The sequence below is a fragment of the Callithrix jacchus genome, chromosome 14 (assembly GCF_049354715.1).
Source record: "Callithrix jacchus isolate 240 chromosome 14, calJac240_pri, whole genome shotgun sequence".
Classification (NCBI taxonomy): Eukaryota; Metazoa; Chordata; class Mammalia; order Primates; family Cebidae; genus Callithrix; species Callithrix jacchus.
The window spans coordinates 33,574,912-33,595,016 of NC_133515.1; the positions used below are offsets into that span (position 1 = coordinate 33,574,912).

Below are 20,105 nucleotides of genomic sequence, written 5' to 3' on the forward strand. Positions count from 1 at the left end.
ATCTTTATTATTATGTGTTTTCCTTTTGCCAAATGCCTAACAAAACATTATCTGTAAAATATGATGAATCACACATTGGATCATGTCAGCCAGGTTTATACTTTACCTATCATACTCAATGTACTATACCATGAATACACACCTTCTTGGTTATGACAGTGAATACATTATTTGCATATTTTATATTCACATTCATATCTTAGAAAACAGCAATATATAAAAAATAATTTTTGCTAGTATTCTTTTCTCTTTTTCTCTGTCACACACAGACACACACAGAGACAAGCACACATATGTACAAGTTTAGCATCAAAAACTCAGCTTTTTTTAACACCTAACTCCAATTTATCTAGATATAATCTTTCAAACTAATAAAAAGTAAAGTGACGTCATGCTGTTCAACAGAGCAAGTTTCACATTTGCATAATTGCATGAATGTGGCTAGAAATACAATATATATCCGAAGCATTTCTTTTCATGCTACACATGTGTTTCTATAAATGTTAAAGTTAAAATTACTTTTATAGTATAATTAGCAGCAATAATATTCAAATTGTAGACGTGAAATGCTGGGTAATGTTTTATTTTTTCCAGAATTTGTATAATCTTGTCATCAATTTCTGTTTAAACAAATTGTAGGCAGCTAGGCACTTTTCCTCTGTCTCCATTCAGAGAATTTAGAGGCTGAAAAGTCCTAGCAAATAAATTTTCAGTCAAGATGATTAACTAAGAACATAAATGAACAAATAAATTTACCTAACTATATTATTTAAAAAACACAAACTTTAAAATGGCAACCATATGTTATAGCTACCACAAGTCTACTGTAATCAAAACAGTCTAATAATGACATAAGGATAGAAACACATAATAATAGAACAGAATTAAGATTCCCCATATAACCCATACATTTCTGACCAACTGATCTTTGAAGATAAATAGTATTGAGACAACTGATTATCCACATACTAAAGAATGCAGCTGGATATCTACCACATATGAAAATTAATTAAAAAGGGATCAAGAATCTATAAATATGAAAGTCAAAACTACAAAACTCTCAGAAGAAAATAGATGAAACAGAGCCCAAATAGACAAAATACAGGCACAAATATGTGTGCTTTTGGATTAGGTAATCATTTCTTAGGTATGACACCACAAGAGCAAGGAACCAAAATAAAAGCAGGCTCATTTTACTTCCTCAAAATTAAAAACTGTTTTGCTTCAGGCATACCATCAAAAAAGTAAAAAAACAATTCACAGAATGGAAGAAAATTATTTCAAATCATATATCTAATAAGAATCTAATATCCAGAATATATAAAAATTATTATAACTCAATAATAAAAAGACAAATACAAATTGCTCAAGATGGGCAAAGAATTTGAATAGATATTTCTCCAAAGAAGCTAAATGATGGCCACCACCAAGTACATGAAAAGATGTTCAACATCATGATTTACCACTCCAAAAATACACATCTCTCAAATCATTAGAGATGTGGTATCTCCACAAGAAGATATGACTTCACACTCACTAGCATGTCATAATCACAAAGATAAAAAACAAAAGAGATTGCTGGCAAGATGGCCAAACAGAAACAGCTCCAGTCTGCAGCTCCCAGTAAGATCGACACAGAAGGTGGTTGATTTCTGCATTTCCAACTAAGGTACCCTGTTCATCTCAGTGGGTCCGCTTGGACAGTGGGTATAGCCCAAGGAGTGTGAGCCAAAGCAGGGTGGGGAATCGCTTCATCCAGGAAGTGCAAGGGGTTGGTAAACTCACTCTCCCAACTAAGGGAAGACATTAGGGACTGTACCAAGTACTCTAGCCCAGATACTGCTAGAGTGCTTGTACAGCACAACCCATAGACCAGGGGAGTCCCTCTGGTGCCTACAACACCAGGGCCCTGGGTTTCCAGCACAAAACTGGAAAGCCATTTGGGCAGAAACTGAGCTAGCTGCAGGAGCTTTTTTTTTCATATCCCAGTGGCACCTGTAATGCCTGTGAGACAGAACCATGTACTCCCCTGGAAAGGGGGGCTGATGAAGCCACAGAGCCAAGTGTTCTGGCTCAGCAGGTCCCATTCCCATGCAGCCCAGCAATCTAAGATCCACTGGTTTGAAATTCTGGCTGCCCACACAGCAGTCTGAGTTCTACCTGGGATGCTCGAGCTTGGTGGGGGAGAGTGTCCACCATTGCTGAGGCTTGCATAGGCAGTTTTACTCTCAGAGTGGGGAACATCAAACTGGGCAGAGCCTACCATGGCTCAGCAAGGCCATGGCGGCCAGACTGCCTCTCTAGATTCTCTCCTCTCTGGATAGGGCATCTATGATAAAAAGGCAGCCGCTCCAGTCAGGGACTTATAGATAAAACCCCCACCTCCCCAGGACAGAGCACCTGGGGGAAGGGGCAGTTGTGGAAGCAGCTTCAGCAGACTTAAATGTCTTTGCCTGGCAGCTCTTAAAAGAGCAGTGGATCTTCCAGCACAGAGTTGGAGCTCTGATAAGGGAAAGACTGCCTCCTCAAGTGGGTCCTGGACCCCATGTATCCTGACAGAGACACCTCCCAGTAGGGGCCGACAGACACCTCATACAGGAGAGCTCTGGCTTGTATCTGGCAGGTGCCCCTCTGGGCACAAAGCTTCCAGAGGAAAGAAGAGGCAGCAATCTTTGCTGTTCTGCAGCTTCTGCCAGTGGTACCCAGACAAAAGAGTCTGGAGTTGACCTCCAGCAAACTCTAGCAGACCTGCAGCAGACGGGGCTGACTGTTACAAGGAAAACTAACAAACAGAAAGGAATAGTATTAACATCAACAAAAAAGATGTCAAAGAACCCCATTCGAAGGTCACTAACTTCAAAGACCAAATGTAGATAAATCTGTGAAGATGGGGATAAACCAATTCAAAAAGGCTGAAAATTCCAAAAACCAGAACACCTCTTCTCCGCCAAGGGATCACAACTACTCTGAGTTTGACAAATTGACAGAAGTAGGCTTCGTAAGGTGAGTAATAACAAACTCCTTTGAGCTAAAGGAGCATGTTCTAACCCAATGCAAGGAAGCTAAGAACCTTGAAAAAAGGTTAGATAGATTACTAACAAGAATAACCAGTTTAGAGAAGAACATAAATGAACTGATGGAGCTGAAAAACGTAGCACAAGAATTTTGTGAAGCATACACAAGTATCAATAGCTTAATTGATCAAGCAGAAAAAGGATATCAGAAATTGAAGATCAGCTCAATGAAATAAAGTGAGAAGATAAGATTTAAAAAAAAGAGTAAAAAGAAATGAACAAAGCTTCCATGAAATATGGTACTATGTGAAAAGACCAAATCTGTGTTTGATTGGTGTGCCTGAAAAGTGATGGGGAGAATGAAATCAAGTTGGAAAACACTCTTCAGGATATTATCCTGGAGAACGTCCCCAACTTAGCAAGACAGACCAACATTAAAATTCAGGAAATACAGAGAATACCACAAAGATAATCCTCAAGAAGAGCAACTCCAAGACACATAATTGTTGGATTCACTAAGGTTGAAATAAAGGGAAATAATGTTAAGGGTAGTCAGAGAGAAAGGTTGGGTTACCCATAAAGGGAGGCCCATGAGACTAACAGCAGATCTCGCGACAGAAACCCTACAAGCCAGAAACCCTACCAGCCAATATTCAACATACTTAAAGAAAAAAATTTTTAACCCAGAATTTCATATCTTTACAGATAAGAAAATGCTGTGAGATTTTGTGACAACCCGGCCTGCCTCACAAGAGCTCCTGAAGTAAGCACTAAACATAGAAAGCAACAATGAAAGGAGAATGATTGCTAATATGTATGGGGTTTCTTTTGGGGGAAAAGAAATTATTCTGGAATTAGATAGTGGTGGTATTTCCACAACCTTGCAAATATTCTAGAAACCACTATATTATACACTTTAAATGGATGAATTTTATGGTATGTTAATTATATTTTAATTAAAATGTAAAAGTATTATTAAAATGATACCATTTGGAAAAAATATAAAAAATTATTCATTCTAGGTGAAATCTGTGATGCTTCTTCATAAACGAACGATCTTTGAGGTTGAGTAAATAGCTGATGATGAACACTTCCTTCAGTCTGAGGAGTTTCCAGGATGTATTCACAACTCAGCTTCTGTAGCTCTTTAGATCATTTGGTATTTCATATTCTTTTTCTACCATATTCACTTTTGTTGTTGGAAATTTACAGGCATGAGAAATCTGCTTTTTATTAGAAAAGACATTCTTTTGCCTTTCTAATACCCATCCTCTTTTGCTTCCTAATGGGCATAGTATATAATAGATAGTCACATCATTCCCCATCCAATCCTCCACACCTGCCACATACTGTATTAATTTTCCTACCCTTAGAAGCCAGCAACCCAAATTAAAACCAATTTCAATGCCACTTTTAAAGTTGTCTAACAACCAGATTCTTCCAAGGCTATTTCCATATTCTAAGAGTGTGGACATTTTCACCCTGAACATTGAAAAACAGCCACCTCTTTGTTCTTTCTATGACCTAATAAAGCTGCTACACCCACCCTCTCTCCTGGTCTCTGAAGAGAAACTTCTAACACCTTATCATTCATCCTTTTCCATCTCCATTTCACTTAATTCTAACCTCCTAGGTTGTTAATGACCTCCTAACTATCAAAGCCAGTAGATTTTCCCAAGTTTTGATACTAATTTACTATTCTGAAACATTTAATACTGTTTAAAAATCTACTTTCGCCAAGTTGTCATTTTCTCTTCAAAAATATAATGTAGGTGACTTTTCTTCACTGTTCATCTCTTATGCACAAAGGCTTTCTTGGACTAGTGAGTCAGGCGCTAGAGACATTAAATATACACATCATACATAATGGCTGTTAGATCACAGGCAAACTAACTTCTCAGAGTCCCAACATATTTATTTCTCTGTAAATTGGGTGTTTCTCAGAGTTTCTGTAAGAATGATATGACATGTTACATATGAATTTATTATCGGTAGCCTGGCACATAAATGGTAGGTTTTTTGTTATAATTAATATTATTTTATCATCTTCACCACTATTATTATAACCTCCTTCATTATCATTAACCTTGAAGTCTCTATCTCCAGTCCAGCCTTCTTTTCCACGTTCCTGTAGAATTCTCTGCTGCATAGAATTACTAGTGTTCAACTTACTTCCAGGTACTTTCTGTCTGTCCAAAGCGCATCTGAACATCTTTGTCAGCTGCCAGGAAACAACGCTACTTCATTGATGACATCACCATCTTTGTAGTTATATGGTCTGAAAGCCTGGTTTCAGCTTTCATTCTTTCTTACTATGGGGAAAAATGTATTCCTAAGTTTAATCAACTACGTCTCTGCAATATTTCTTAAGCGTACCCCTGCCCTCCATTCCCACACAGAAATAGGGCCAGGCCCTTATTATTTCTCACTTACATCAGTGGTTCCCAGATGTGGCAAAATATCACAATCAAAATCCAGATCCTTGGAGCCACCCCACACCTACCCAATCATAAACTCCAAAGATTAAGGCCTAGAACTCAGGCATATTGAAAAGTTCCCAAGTGGTTCACAAAAACTGCCAGATTTTGAAACCAATGGCATATACCAGGAAAGTGCCCTCTGACAATCTAATTCCAGTATCAGCTCTTTTCAATGTTTTTTCTTACCCAGTAACACAAGCTATATACTTTAGAAGGTTCAGCTTCTCAAATTACTGCTCTAAAACATGCTCTATCTCTCCACTCCTCTCAGAGTAAAGTTCCACCTTAATTATCAGCATTCATTCATCAATTTTTAAGCACCTACAATAATAGGTGCTGAGAGTATGAGAACTAAAGATAAAGTATTTGAGTGGCTAACAATCTAAAGACAGGAAGGGAGAAAGAGTGATGGGATGGGAAGAGACAGAGAAAGAGAGACAGAGAGAAAGGAGGAGTGAGCACAAGCATTTATTCAATACATCTATCCTGCTAGCCAAAGGATCTACACTTGGAATTAATTTTCTTCTTAGTTTGGCACTCAAGGCCACCACAGTCAGGTTTCATTCTTATTCACCACGGTTACCTAAGCTCCAATTAAAACAAAAAGTTCACACAGTTTCCACAAAAACTCTGAGTCACTGTGCATGTAACTTTTGGTTCATAGTAGGCTCTCAGGGTAGAAGGTCTTTCCCTGTAAACTCATTTCCTTGTGCCCAAATTCTTATCATCTTTAATGTCTCAAGTAAGCCCATCCTGATGGGCCAAACAGAAAATCAGTACTCTATCAAGTACTCCATAAGAAACTGAGGACCTTCTACCACATACTGTAAATATTTCACATTTGTTATCTTCCCTATTAAACTGCAAGTCCCTTTAGGAAAGGATTCATAATGGATCATTCACTGAATGTTTGCAGCACTATTGTATATCACAAACGCTTTAAACTAATAAATATAAACAGATTGGCAAATAGTGAATACGTCCATAAAACCTGAATTCTGGTACCTATTAAAAGTGTTATCAGACCAGATGTTTACAAAGATGACATTATCAACATAAATGATATCTGATTAAATTATAGCTAATAGTGAGATATGCAGTCATTTTTGCATCACTAAATGGCAGAATCAATCTACAAAAAGTTATCATGTTCAGTGTTGAGTTAATATCAATTGTTGGCATGTTTAGTTTTAAACTAAGCTTTTATCAGCCCAGGAAACTACTTAAACATACAAAGAATATTATCTAAATTTCTTTAGAAAAATCTATGCAGAATTAGAATATGCTGATAACCATAGTCTAGTCTGAAATATGGGAGTGTCTCTTTGTGAATGCTTATATATGTGTAAATCTCTATATGGATAAACTCTCTGGGGATTCTGTAGAATGCTGCGAAGTATGCATTATATTTAAAAACAAAACAAAATCAAACTCAGCTCTCCCCAGGAGAATCCTATGCACAGCTAAACGGAAAATTCTACTAAACTGAAAGTTTTCAGTTAATTAGGTTCAGTACCACTGTAGCACACTGCCAAAATAATAGATGTCAATACCATTTTAGAAAGTCAATCCTATGTAGGCACATCTGCACAGAAGCCAATTTATCTCAACATATGAATCCAGAATGAAAACAAATGAATTACATTATGGATTTTAGAGTCAAATCAGTTCATACAGATTATGCCACCAGAAGCAAGAGTCATCATTTTGAAAAAAGAAAGACAGCCAAATTTAAAGAAGTTAATACAATTTTCTAAGGGCTTAATAAGTTCTCTAAAAGTCTTCCATACAGAGGGTAAGTAGTTCAAATTTTAGGTAATAGAATGTAAATGAGACCAATTAGAATAGCAATGAGTTTAAAACCAAATAGACAAATTATAAGCATAGGTCATTTTTTTTAACTAAGGAAATTTAAAAAGTGAATTACATTTAATTTTCAAATGTGCATCTCTGCTATCTCCTCCAAGATGTCTCTTGAAAATACTAGCTTAAATTCCAGCATCCAGAGCTCACCCATCACATTCTGTTTCTAATTTCTGAAATGAAGCACATCTCACATAATAGACAGCAAGAAAATAAATGCAAACATCAGAATTAAGAGGGACACCTTAGCCTCAGAACTCCCCTTACAGGTAAAACTTGTAGGTTATAAAATAAAGATAACTCTGACATAACTTAAATTTTATGTATTGAGGACTATTGGGAGCATAATAAACAAAAAAACTAACCCATTTTACACATATCCCCAGGGCACAATGCAAGAAGAAATGAGCTTAAATACCAGCAACAGAGATTTGGGTTAGATAGGAGAAAGAGATCCCTGAAAGTGAATGTCGTAAGGATCTAGAGCAGGCTGACCAAAAAGGCTGTAGAATTTCCTTCTCTGAAGATCTTCAAGAATCAGAGAAAAATGTAAGCATGTAGGGTGATTTAATTTAGGAGATAGATAGAAAAAGATGGGTAAATTAAGTGACTCAAAAAGGTCCTTCCGATTTATTTTATATGTTTTAAAACTAGTAAATCAAAGAATTCTTTTACTGACTGTCTCCAATAAAAATGAACATTTCCAAACACTGCTGTACCAGTTCCGGATTTTAAAATTGAGGCTCAAAGACATTACATAAGTAACTCGATTAGAGAAGCAGTGTTTAAAGCTAGGCCTCCCTGACTCTAAATTTCATTTAATGGCGCTATTTTACATATAAGAAAGCAAAAGGTGTTAACGATTTTGTCTTTACATTGGCAAATAGCTAGGATATTAAGGACTGCATTTCAGAGAAGCAGGCTTTAGCACTATGACCTTCTGAACACCCACATTTTGTGCACAACAGTGTAACTAAGAATGTATTGGGGGACTGACTTCAGTTCACAAAGCTAGAAGTCATCATCATCATCTAACGTTTGTTGATGCATTAGACAAAAAAGGAAGCTACATCTTCCTCTTTTCATATGCATGCTGAACCAAGAATAAAAGTGCTAGCCAGGGTCAGTACACATAATTGCTGCATTCTGCTAGGGAGGTCCAAGTCACCACTATAAAATCTTCTATTAACTAGATAAATTTACATGGAGGAAATCCTCTGATCCTTGACCAAAGGCTCATCCCTAACCCTCACAGTTACTGAACAAATGCATGAAACTTGTCAATGATGACAGGACAGAATGAGAGAATAAAGAGGGCTCAATATAAACCTATCATTATTATATTAACAAGCCATTATTACTAGAAAAATCACTTCTAGAACTTTTATTAACAAGTCAGCAGACTCTTCGATTTGTACAGAGGAGAATATATTACTCAATCATAAACATAAGAAAATTAAAATAAAAGCAAGGACTATAGTCGAATTCTCTTTGAAATTTGATGTTGATGTGTTTTGACAATCATCTAATTTTAAAAAGCTACGTTTGCAAAAATTATAATGGACCCATTTATAGAACCAAAAAGGTTTCTGACAAAGTAAATTTCTTATATTTCAATAAGAAATTAAATCCTCAAAACTGCCAACAAAAATATTTACATTTTTCACTTTGTTTACTTACTCAGCTCAGTCTTTGAATAAGGAGCTGTAGGAACTCTTTCTTTAGTCAAGGTTAGTGGGTAACATTGAGTTGTGTTTGAAGTATGAACACTTCTTGTATCTTTTGAGTAACTATTATATCGTTGACCTTGGTAAAACCTAATGTGAAATACTGTTGCCAAGTAGAAACAGCACATCACTAAGAATAAGAAATTTAATGCTCTAGTCAGAATTCTGTTCATGTTGCAGAATACAGTTCACTATAAATCTGTTTCTTGCATGAAATGTTTTAATAGCATGAGAATGAAATGATATATTCTGACTCAATTCAAATACAACAGAGCAGTTTAAATGTTAAAACACACAAAATTTCTTAAATGAGATTCGCGATTGCCTCTTCTAAATTAGTAGTATGTAAACTCATATTAATTATTGAAACATACAACATGAATGAAAGCTTTTGAAGTAAAACTGTCTTGTTGCTTAATATGATGCCAGTTTCACTCTCACCTTTCCCTCTCCATTCAAGGGGATGCATTTGAGGGAAAGTCTCAGAGTGGGGGCTACCGGGTGTTTTCTCAGCTACACTATAGTACAGAGTATGACCTTATACAATAATTTTCACATTTTGCTTTTGAAAAGGCAAGAGTAAATTTGCCAAGAAAGGGGAAAGTGATAGAACAATTTTTTGTCACCTAGAAAGCCTAAGGATGTCACTTGCATCTCAATTTCCTTAAAAAATAGGATCCACATAGATATGCCCTAAGGCAAAAAGAGTGTGGCATTCTTTGTGTGGCACACTTGAATGTGAAATCTGCTCCTAACTCCTAATAAACTTCTAGCCAGGTAGTTGGCAATGGGCTTCAGCCTCTGAGGGGCTTTTTTGTTTTTCTTGAAAATGAACAAATACATCTTGAAAATAAACAAATACAATTAAATGACTTCTAAATGGCCTTTAAAATATCTGATACCAACGATTGATAGGCTTAATACCAATTTTCCTCTGTTTGGATTTTCTATTTCATGCCTCTTGGATAAGACAGGGTAAATTTGCAAAAAAAGAAAACAAAAATAAGAAAACTATAACCATGGAAGTATCATCATTCTCCTCATTTATGAAATAATGACAGTAACCTCCACTTTCTGTGGAACTATTTTGAGAGGAGGATTAATTTAATAGAGTGTCTAGCACAATTTGATGCTGGGTATGAGGTGTCTGGAGCCTTCTATACTAATGATCTATTTTTTACTTTTTATAGAGGTATTGCTCTGGGAACCTTGACAATCTAGCAGACATTTGATACAGAATCATTGGGTTTTTTGAACTATCCTATGGCCTGGCAATGGGTATGGCAAACTACCTTCATAATTAGATGTGTCAGTCCCACTGGAAGACAAAATTTAGAATTACCCCCAAGCTAACGTTAAGTGCTCTCTATAGCACAGTGTATATAATCATATGGTAATATCATACAGCATATGTTCTCTATCTCCATTTATAGTGCTTTTTCCAAATAATCCTAAAGGAGATATTGTGACCAATTAATAGAAGCTAACCTTGAGTGATTTTTTTCCAATAACGCTGCAAAGTTATTTACCTCAATATGTAGGAGGCTACTCATATCGTTTCCAATATATATTCTAAGTCATTCAAGTAAAGATTTGTGTTTTTTAAAAAAAGGTTTTTATGTGCCATCAGGCATTGATGGCTATAAGAGGGGCCAGCACATGAGTGATAAGCAATCCTTCATCGATCTTTCTAAATGGAGCCAAAGCTTTACATTAACAGGTCACTACATGCAGGAACAATACAGCAGATCAAATGTAACCATTCAACAACTCAAATTTATCTGTAGTGTGAAAGGAAAGCAAAAACCTCGGGACCCCAAACTCACTATGTTAAATGAAAAAGTCAAGCGTGAGAACTGAGTTGCAAAATTGCCTCCTATTTTGTTCTTTAGTAGGTAGCTGCAAAGATAGAAGTCCACATACCTCCCCAGTTGGTCTCCCTTACAATGTGCTCACAAGAAAATTCTATGTGAGGCCCAAGATCTTCACCCTGTGTTATGGTTTGGATTTGTGTCCCCACCCAAATCTCATGTTGAATTGTAATCCTCAGTGATAACAGGAGGAGCCTGGTAGCAGGTGATTGAATCAAGAGGGCAGACTTCCCCCTTGGCATTACAGTGAGAGTGAGTTCTCACAAAATCTGACTGTTTAAAAGCGTATAGCACTTCACTATCTCTTCCTCCTTCTCCAACCATATAAGATGTGCCTGCTTCCCCTTTGCATTCCTCCATAATTGTAAGTTTCCTGAGGCCACTCCAGCCATGCTTCATGTTAAGCCTGTGCAACTGTGAATGAATTAAACCTTTTTCCTTTATAAATTATCCAGGCTCAGGTAGTTCTTTACAGCAATGCAAGAATGACCAATACAGAAAATTCATTCCAGGAGTGGGCATTGCTATAAAGATAATTGAAAATGTGGAAGCAACTTTGGAACTATGTAATAGGAAAAGGTTGGAACAGTTTGGAGGGCTCAGAAGAAGACAGGAAGATGTGAACAAGTTTGGAACTTCCTAGAGACTTCTGAAATGATTTTGACAAAAATACTGATAGTGATTTGGACACAGATGGCCAAGCTGACAAGGTCTCAAATGGAGAGGAGGAACATATTGGGAACTGTCAACTTGAGAGTAATAATTTAGGATATCAGAGGGAAGAAATTTCTAAGCAGAAAAATATTCAAGGTGTTGCCTGGCTGCTTTTAGCAGTGTACACTTACATTCAAGAGCAAATAAATGATTGGGAACTGAAACTCATATTTAAAAGAGAAGCAGAGTTGTAAAAGTTTGGAAAATTTGCAGGCTTGCCTTATGATAGAAAAGAAAATTTCACTTTCTAAGAAGGAATTCAAGCCAGCTGCAGAAATTCACATTTGTAGAGAAGCCAAATGCTGATAGTGGAGATAAAGGGGGGAAAATTCTTGAAGGAATTTCAGAGACCTTTGTGGCAGCCCTTACCATTACAGGCCTGGAGGTCTAGGAGGAAAAATGGCTTTGTGGGTCAGGTCCTGGGCCCCACTGCTCTATGCAGCCTCAAAAAATAAGGCCTGGCATTGTGGTCACTACAGCTCCAGTCTTGGCTAAAATGGATGAAGGAACAGCTCAGGCTGTTGTTTCAGAGGGTGCAAGCCAAAAGCCTTGGTGGCTTCCATGAGATGTTAAGCCTGAGGTTGTGCAGAGTGTGAGAGTTGAGGCTTGGGAGCCTCTATCTAGATTTTAGAGGATGAATGGAAATACCCAGATGTCCAGGCAGAAGTCTACTATGGGGCAGAACTCTCATGGAAACCTCTACTAGAGCAGTGCAGAGGGAAAATGTGGGGATGGAGCCCCCACAGAGAGTCCCCACTGGGTCACTGCCAAGTGGAGCTATGAGAAGAGCTCCACTATCCTCCAGAATCCAGAATTGTAGATTTACTGACGAATTGCACTGCATGCCTAGAATACCTACAGACACCAACACCAGCAGGTGAAGCAGCCAAGTAACCCCTTGCATCATTGTGGCCAGGGTATGAGACATCAAGTTAAAGGAGATTACTTTGGAGCTTTAAGATTTAATGACTGTTCCGCTGGGTTTCAGACTTGCATAGGTCCTGTAGTCCCTTTGTTTGGACTGATTTCTGCCTTTTGGAATGGAAGTATTTAGTCAATGCCTGTATCCACATTGTATCTTGGAAGTAACTAACTGGTTTTGATTTTACAGGCTCATAGGAGAAGAACTTGCCTTGTCTCAGAGGAGAGTTTGGACTGTGGACTTCTGAGTTAATGCTGGAATGAGTTAAGACTTTAGAGACTTGGGAATGCAGGATTGTATTTTAAAATGTGAGAAGAACCTGAGATTTGGGAGGGGCCAGAGGTGAAATGATATGGTTCGGATTTATGTCCCTGCCCAAATCTTCTGTCAAATTGTAATCAACAATGTTGGAACAAGAGCCTGTTGGGAGGTGACTAGATCATGGGGGCAGATATCCCCTTTGCCCCCTTGTTGTTCTCATGAATAGTCAGTGAGTTCTCACAAGATTTGGTTGTTTAAAAGTGTGCAGCACCTCCCACTCCCTTCTTTCTCCTTATTCATCCATGTAAGATGTGCCTGCTTCCCCTTTGCCTTCCACCATGATTGTAAGTTTTCTGAGGCCTCCCTAGCCATGCTTCCTGTACAACCTGTGGAACTGTGGGTCAATTAAACCTCTTTTCCTTATAAATTACCCAGTCACAGGTAGTTCTTTATAGCAATTCGAGAATGGACTAATACACCCTGAAACTCACTCTTACAATGTAAATTAACAGTTTATCTCCACAGCTATGGGACTAAGACAAAAATAGCAGTTATCCTTCTGCCCTCACCTGAGAAAAATGTATATTTGACTGTTTCCTCTATTCTGTATTTACTTTATCTTATATAAAAATGAAATTCTCTGAGCACTCTCCTTTCAAATGTAAAATGTGGATTCAGTCAATACTAATCAAAACCTTAAAAAGAATATAACCATTTGCCTCTTTATCTTCCCTCACCCATTTTTCCCTTTCCTCTTTTCCCTGTTGCCTTCTCTTTCCCTTTTAAATGGTGAGGTCCCCAAAATCTCTTTGGAAAAAGCACAGATAATCACAGATGTTCCTAAGTTCTCTTTCTTTTTCCTGGGTGCATGCTCAACCTTGGCAAAATAAACTTCCAAATTTGATAGAGACTCATCTCAGTCTTTTTCTTTTGTTTGCAGCAGATATATAGTGACAAATAGTATAAAATATTAAAACAGACACAGCTATAAGAAAAAGCTGCAAATTTTTCTCATCTCCTACAATAATATTTATTGAAATGTTGCTAATTGACTTATCAAGTTATCACAGATTCCATTATTCTCTATTCCCCTACTTTTTAGGTAATTATCCTGTGGTTAACATTTCCCATAAACATCTTTGGATATAGTGGGAAGGGAACACCAGTCCTTAGAAGCAGAACTGAGTCCCAGCTGCAACTCTCCCATTCATCAGCTAGGTGATTGTGGGTATACAAGGTTTCTCATCTGTGTCTCAGTTTATTCATGTTGTAAAGACTAAAGAACTGTGCAGTGCAACTAGAACATAGCTGAGATTCAAACAATGCTAGGAATCCAAACCGTGCTCACAACGTATGGTATTTGGTATAAAAAGAACCTGAATGATTGAATAAAGGAAACAATGAGTAAATGAGTGGTGTGCTCAATACAGATGTAATGGTAGTACAACAGAGGTGACATTTGAGCATTTTTAGATTTGGTCTTCTTATCTACAGTATGTCTTTACTTTTATTGCATAATATTCTGCCATTGCAATTTGGCTATGGACTTGGAGTGGAAGATGTGGTGTGGGGCCTATATCCTCCTTTCAGGACCAAGATAGTGATTCCCTCACATGCTAAGAGTGTCATGTACTGGTGGCTCACTGCTGGCCTCCCTCTGAAAACTGTCTTTAACTGCAGAAAGGTGTCTTGGTGAGAGTCATGGCCTCTTCCCAAGGAAAGACAGCATCCAGTGACTGCTCAATTTAAAGGTCCGAAGATCTAGCCCTTTTACCTCAAAAAGAATAACGCTGAAGAACAATTTCAGCTTCAGAACTCCCAATGGTATTAGCTGAGGATCATAAAGGTAACCACACAGTGCAGAAAGGGGAAATTCAGACATTTTGAGAAATGCTAGAAACAGAGTTTCACTTGACATTGATATCCAGGGAACTGAAACATCATTGTACCCCCTCCCTGACCTCCTATCTCTAATTAGATTGGATAATGTATTAGAGTTGGGTAATAAATGAAGCTCCAGCCCAGTTTTGGCTCATAGTGGTCCACTAAGTCCATGCATCTAGCCACTGATTATTGTACTGGTCTTATATAATTAAAACAAACATAAATAGCAGAACTCTCAGTTTGACTCTTTGGTCTTAAAGTCAAGCATAAGTCTCAGATATTGCCCTCTTCCTTGTTCTTTCAAAATAGTGTATCAAAAACTATAGGATATAACAGGGGAAACAGCAGATAAAGAAACCATGGGTAGTGGTCGTCCCATGATATCCCCAATTAATTCACCATCTGGCACTACAAAAAAAGATGAATCCTGACAGATGACAGTAAACTTCCAAAAACTTAACCAAGTAGTAATCCCAACTGCATACTCCAGTGGGGTATGCTTTTATTACAACAGATTAATATAGCTTCATGTATTTAGTCAATTGCAGAGCTGGTTAATATATCATTGTCCAACATATTGAAAAGTAGTTTCTGCAGCAGTTTATAATTACATGACAAAGAGTATATACTTATAATCCGGCACTAGGGTTATGCCAATTCTCTAGTCTTTTGTCATATTGAACTCTGAAGGGATCTAAACCATCCTGGATATTCTGTAAAACATGACATTTGTATACTTTGTAAATGACTGTAAGTTAATTAGACCAGATGACTAAGGAGACAGTGTAATGCTTTGGAGTAAGCTCATTCCACATGTGTGAATCCTGCCACAATCCATGTGCTAAGAGGCACGGAAATTATGGGAACCAGGGAATCATATAATAAAGCTCCCCAAAAGACATTTAAATTACATTTGTTGCAAAAATACTCCATTGGCCAAACCAAATTTCTAATCCCTATGTTATACCTTTTGAAAATGATATAACTGAGGAATGAACAGAGAGTTTAAAATAATTAAGACAGAATTTAGCCTTACCTGACTTCTGAGAAATTTGTTTTTGGATGGGTAATCAGAAGGAAGCCTGAGTTCCTAAAATACTACTATGCACTGTAGGCCCTGTAGACACATAATTATTAAGCTGCAACAGACCTTCATCAAAATAAACAGTCTTTTCTTTTTTTTTTTCTAGACGGAGTTTTGCTCTTGTTACCCACTCTGGAGTGCAATGGCACGATCTCAGCTCACCACAACCTCCACCTCCTGCATTCAGCTAATTCTCCTGCCTCAGCCTCCTGAGTAGCTGGGACTACAGGCACGTGCCACCAGGCCCAGCTAATTTTTTGTATTTTTAGTAGAGACGGGGTTTCACCATGTTGACCAGGATGGTCTCGATCTCTTGACCTCGTGATCCACCCGCCTTGGCCTCCCAAAGTGCTGGGATTACAGGCTTGAGCCACCGCGCCTGGCCCAACAGTCTTTTCTTTAAAAGATATTTCTATGTGGGTTGGCAGCATCAGAAAGGGGTTAGCTCAAGTGCCTGGGATTGGGAGTTGGGGACACGATGAACAGAGAGGTATGGAGAAGGCCACAGCAGCTAACCCACAGTACATGCAAGTCAGGTCAAGAGGAGCAGGCACTGTGGGGTAGACCAGACCAGCTGAACCTGGCCAAACAGAGAGTGTTGCATCCACAGGTCTCTCAACTTACTCAATAAATCAGAGAAGGGAATATGGAAGCTGAGTCATTAATGGTCCAGTCCCAGGCATAGGTCAGCTTCTAGGACACGGTTGTAGGCATCACCAAATTCACTTCTTAGCAACCCATAATCAAATAAGTGATGCCCTAGAACTATAATAATCCGGTTTCCTTGGAGCATCAGCTTCCCAAACAGATGGGATCCTCTAGATGGAGAAAGGTAATGAATCACAGCTGGGAAGACCTGGTCAGATTCACCAAGAGACCTGGCCAGAATCAGTGACTATCACTGAAATCAAATCATCAATTTCTAAAAATGACATTTCTGAAGATAAACAATTCTATGACATTAAAATGGCAAAAATGGAAAGGAATGATTTCTGGAATTTTCATTAAAAATGGAAATGTGAAAACAAACTGGAAAATGAAGAGAAACATTTAAGATAAGACACATTCACACACACAAAGTACCTAGGAGAGTCTGTAGAAGTTATAAATACTGGGGACACTGTATTTGTCATGTTCACCTAGTACTTAGAGAGTCTTTCCATAAGCATTATTCAAATGTTAAAAGTTTAAAACATAATTTAGTTTAGTGGTCATCAGGCAAACCATGTCAGTAACAGTAGTAAATGTACTCAAACCTTTTGTTAGAACATTCACCTGATTCAGTTTGGAAGAACTCAGACAGGAGATAAACCATACAGTGATAGTGATAAGTATATCTAAGGGTATAAATAAAAAGACAAACACTATCGATATAAAGATGCAAAATTCTTCAGTGGGGTTCTCACTACATGACATCACATAAATCACACTGGTGAGAAACCATAAGGAGGTAAATAATGCATAAGCATGTGAAAATGTCTTTACCTGGTTCTGTCACTTTTTTCCTATATCAGAGAACTCATACTGGAGATAAACTGTACATATGTAATCAGTTTGGAAAGTATTTGGTTTGTTTTATGTCTTAGTTTCTTTTTTTTTAATAAGGCAATAATAAAAATGTAAGAAAACTGTACAATCAACCCTCAACGAAGTTTTTTCTTAAACTCTATAGGTATTGACTTTCATTTTGTATGCTCTATCTTCCCTATTTTTTCAAAGAAAGAAAAAAAGAAGGAGAGAAAGAAAAAAAGGAATGAAGGAGAGGAAGAAAGAGAGGGAGAGAGAATGGGAATGTTGCTTTCTTCTAAAAATGGGTATTGAAAACCTCTTTTATGCCAATAATTGTGCTTAATAATGGCCGATAGATATTTCATTTAAACCTATGAGTAGGTGTGATGCGGTACTGATAAGAATGTATATTTTGTGTATTTAAAGTGGAGAGTTCAATAAATGTTTATTAAGTTTACTTGTTCTGGATCTGAGTTCAAGTCCATGTCTTAGTTTCATTAGACATGAAATAAATCATAGCAGAGACGAACTCAGTGACAGTCCTGAACATGGAAAATCTTTCAGACAGAACACTCACCTCATTATGTAACAGAACTTTTGTAAGAGGGAGGCCCTATGAAGACAATGAATTTAGGAAGTCTTATATACAGAGATCTCATGTTATTATGCATCATATAATTTACAATGGGATGAAATCATTAAAATGTAAAGGTTGTGGAAAATACTTGAGTTGAAGATGTCACCTTTTCTTCACATCAGAAAACCCTGCTGGAGAGAAGCCATATGAATGACTCAATTGTGGAAAATTCTTCAGCCAGAGTTCTGCCCTTATTGTGCATCAAAAAATAGAGAGAGAGCAATCATATAAATATTGTCAATGTAGGAGTCTTCACACAAAAGAATAACTTCATACAGCATCAAAATATTTCTCATATGGGAGAGGAATTTTTTTTAGATAGAGTCTTGCTCTGTCACCAGGCACCAGGCTAGAGTGCAGTGGTGCGATCTTGGCTCACTGCAACCTCTGCCTCCTGGGTTCAAGCAATTCTCCTGCCTCAGCCTCCTGAGTAGCTGGGTCTACAGGTGTGTGCCACCATGCCCAGCTAATTTTTGTGTTTTTAGTAGAGCCAGAGTTTTACTATGTTGGCCAGGATGGTCTTGATCTCTTGCCCTCCTGATCTGCCCACCTTGGCATCCCAAAGTGCTAGGAATATAGGCAGGAGCCACCGCACCTGGCCCAGGAGAGCCATTCTTAACATGTCATCGTTGTGGGACAGCTTTTGTTTATATATCTAAACATATTAGGTACCAGATGAAGCACATTACAAAAAACACTTGCTAATATAATGAATATGGAAAATTAGTCACAAGAGTAATAAATTTATTTTGCATCAAAGAGTCATTCTGTGAGAAACCCTGTACTACCCATGGAGAAATGTTTTGAACCGTATTATCATCCCTACTATATACCAGAGAACTGATCCTAGAGAAACACACACACACACTCATGCATGCATGCACATTACATTTTAGGAAACAAGTACATCAAATATTCTTTTAACTAATTGCACAAATATGTAAAAAATTAATTGGCCTGGCAGTACTGTTGAGCAAAGCTTAAGGCTTGAATCTGGAAAGGAATCAATAGGTATACAAGTTGTCGAGATACAACCGAGCTTCCTTAACTTCTTCAATATAAATAAATATGCTATTGTAGGGAGAACTGTTGTTGAGAAGACTAAAAAATGTATATAGTTTTTGCAACAGAAGTTGCAATAATATACAATCAATCAGTATTCCAGTGAGTTAATGTGCCATTTAGTGGATTGCTCCATCCCTGGGGACAGTTGGTAGTTTTTAAACTGTTACATGTGTCTGCTATAAACCACATTTTGGTTTGTAGCAGGGCAATGAAAAGCAATCAAAGAACAGCACATTTGTACTACTCTTAGTACCTATTTTTAATATATTTGCACACTGGAAAGAATTAAAAGAGCAGCTACAGATTATAAGCAGAAGCAATTTGCCAGATAAAAGGACTATAAGGAAATTACGTTTTTATGACTTATTCAGTGCTACTGTAATAATAATTTGGATAAAATTTTAAATATTTTTAAAAAGATGCTTTCTCTATTCTACTATGAAGGATGCTTGAATATAACTAGTTGGAAAACTTTCCCATGAATTCTAACTTGTTTTAGGTCAGAGTCACAGTTCTGCTCTGAGACATGGTTTTAAAAGTTCCTGAGAATTTAAGGATACTAAATTCTCTTTAACTTGGGACCTAGAAAAAACACTGGATGGTTCAAGGGAAGATCCCATTTGAGTGAAAGCATGTGGCTCGGCAATATTTATAGCAACTGGGCTCACATGAATAAACACAGCACTCACTGTACAAGGCTTTCATATTAGTCTTTCAACTTCCTAAAGAAAACAGTTTAGAGCAGTGACTAGAGCTTGACTGCTCAGGTTCAAACCCCACCTCTTCCCCAAGTAGCTGGGCAATCTTGGGTATGGCACTTAGCTTCTCTGTGCCTGACTTACACACATTCTTCTTTGCTAAACAGGGATAATAAGTAGTACTTACTTCATATGATTGTTGTATTAAATGAGTAAATATATCAAGAGCTTAGAATAGTGCCTGACGCTCATGAAATGCTTTATTGTTACTAGTTGTATTTATTAATATTAAAAATATTGCTCTGGACTAATTTAAACCTGTTTGAGTACTTATATGGTGAACATAAACAGGTACGCTTTGACTTCACTTTGAGTC

The 20,105-nt window shown here is 37.5% G+C and overlaps 1 protein-coding gene and 1 long non-coding RNA gene across 10 annotated transcripts in view; one reads left to right on the forward strand and one right to left on the reverse strand.

Annotated features, from left to right (window-relative positions):
* The window catches only part of CTNNA2 (catenin alpha 2), a 1,148,556-nt gene that overhangs the window by 1,089,481 nt on the left and 38,970 nt on the right, over window positions 1-20,105 (reverse strand). The gene's annotated exons all lie outside the window — the stretch shown is intronic.
* Window positions 1,590-16,926, forward strand: LOC128929596 (uncharacterized). The gene is made up of 3 exons (XR_008476263.2): window positions 1,590-1,669; window positions 3,720-3,777; window positions 15,927-16,926. It is a non-coding gene; the product is annotated as an uncharacterized LOC128929596 (long non-coding RNA).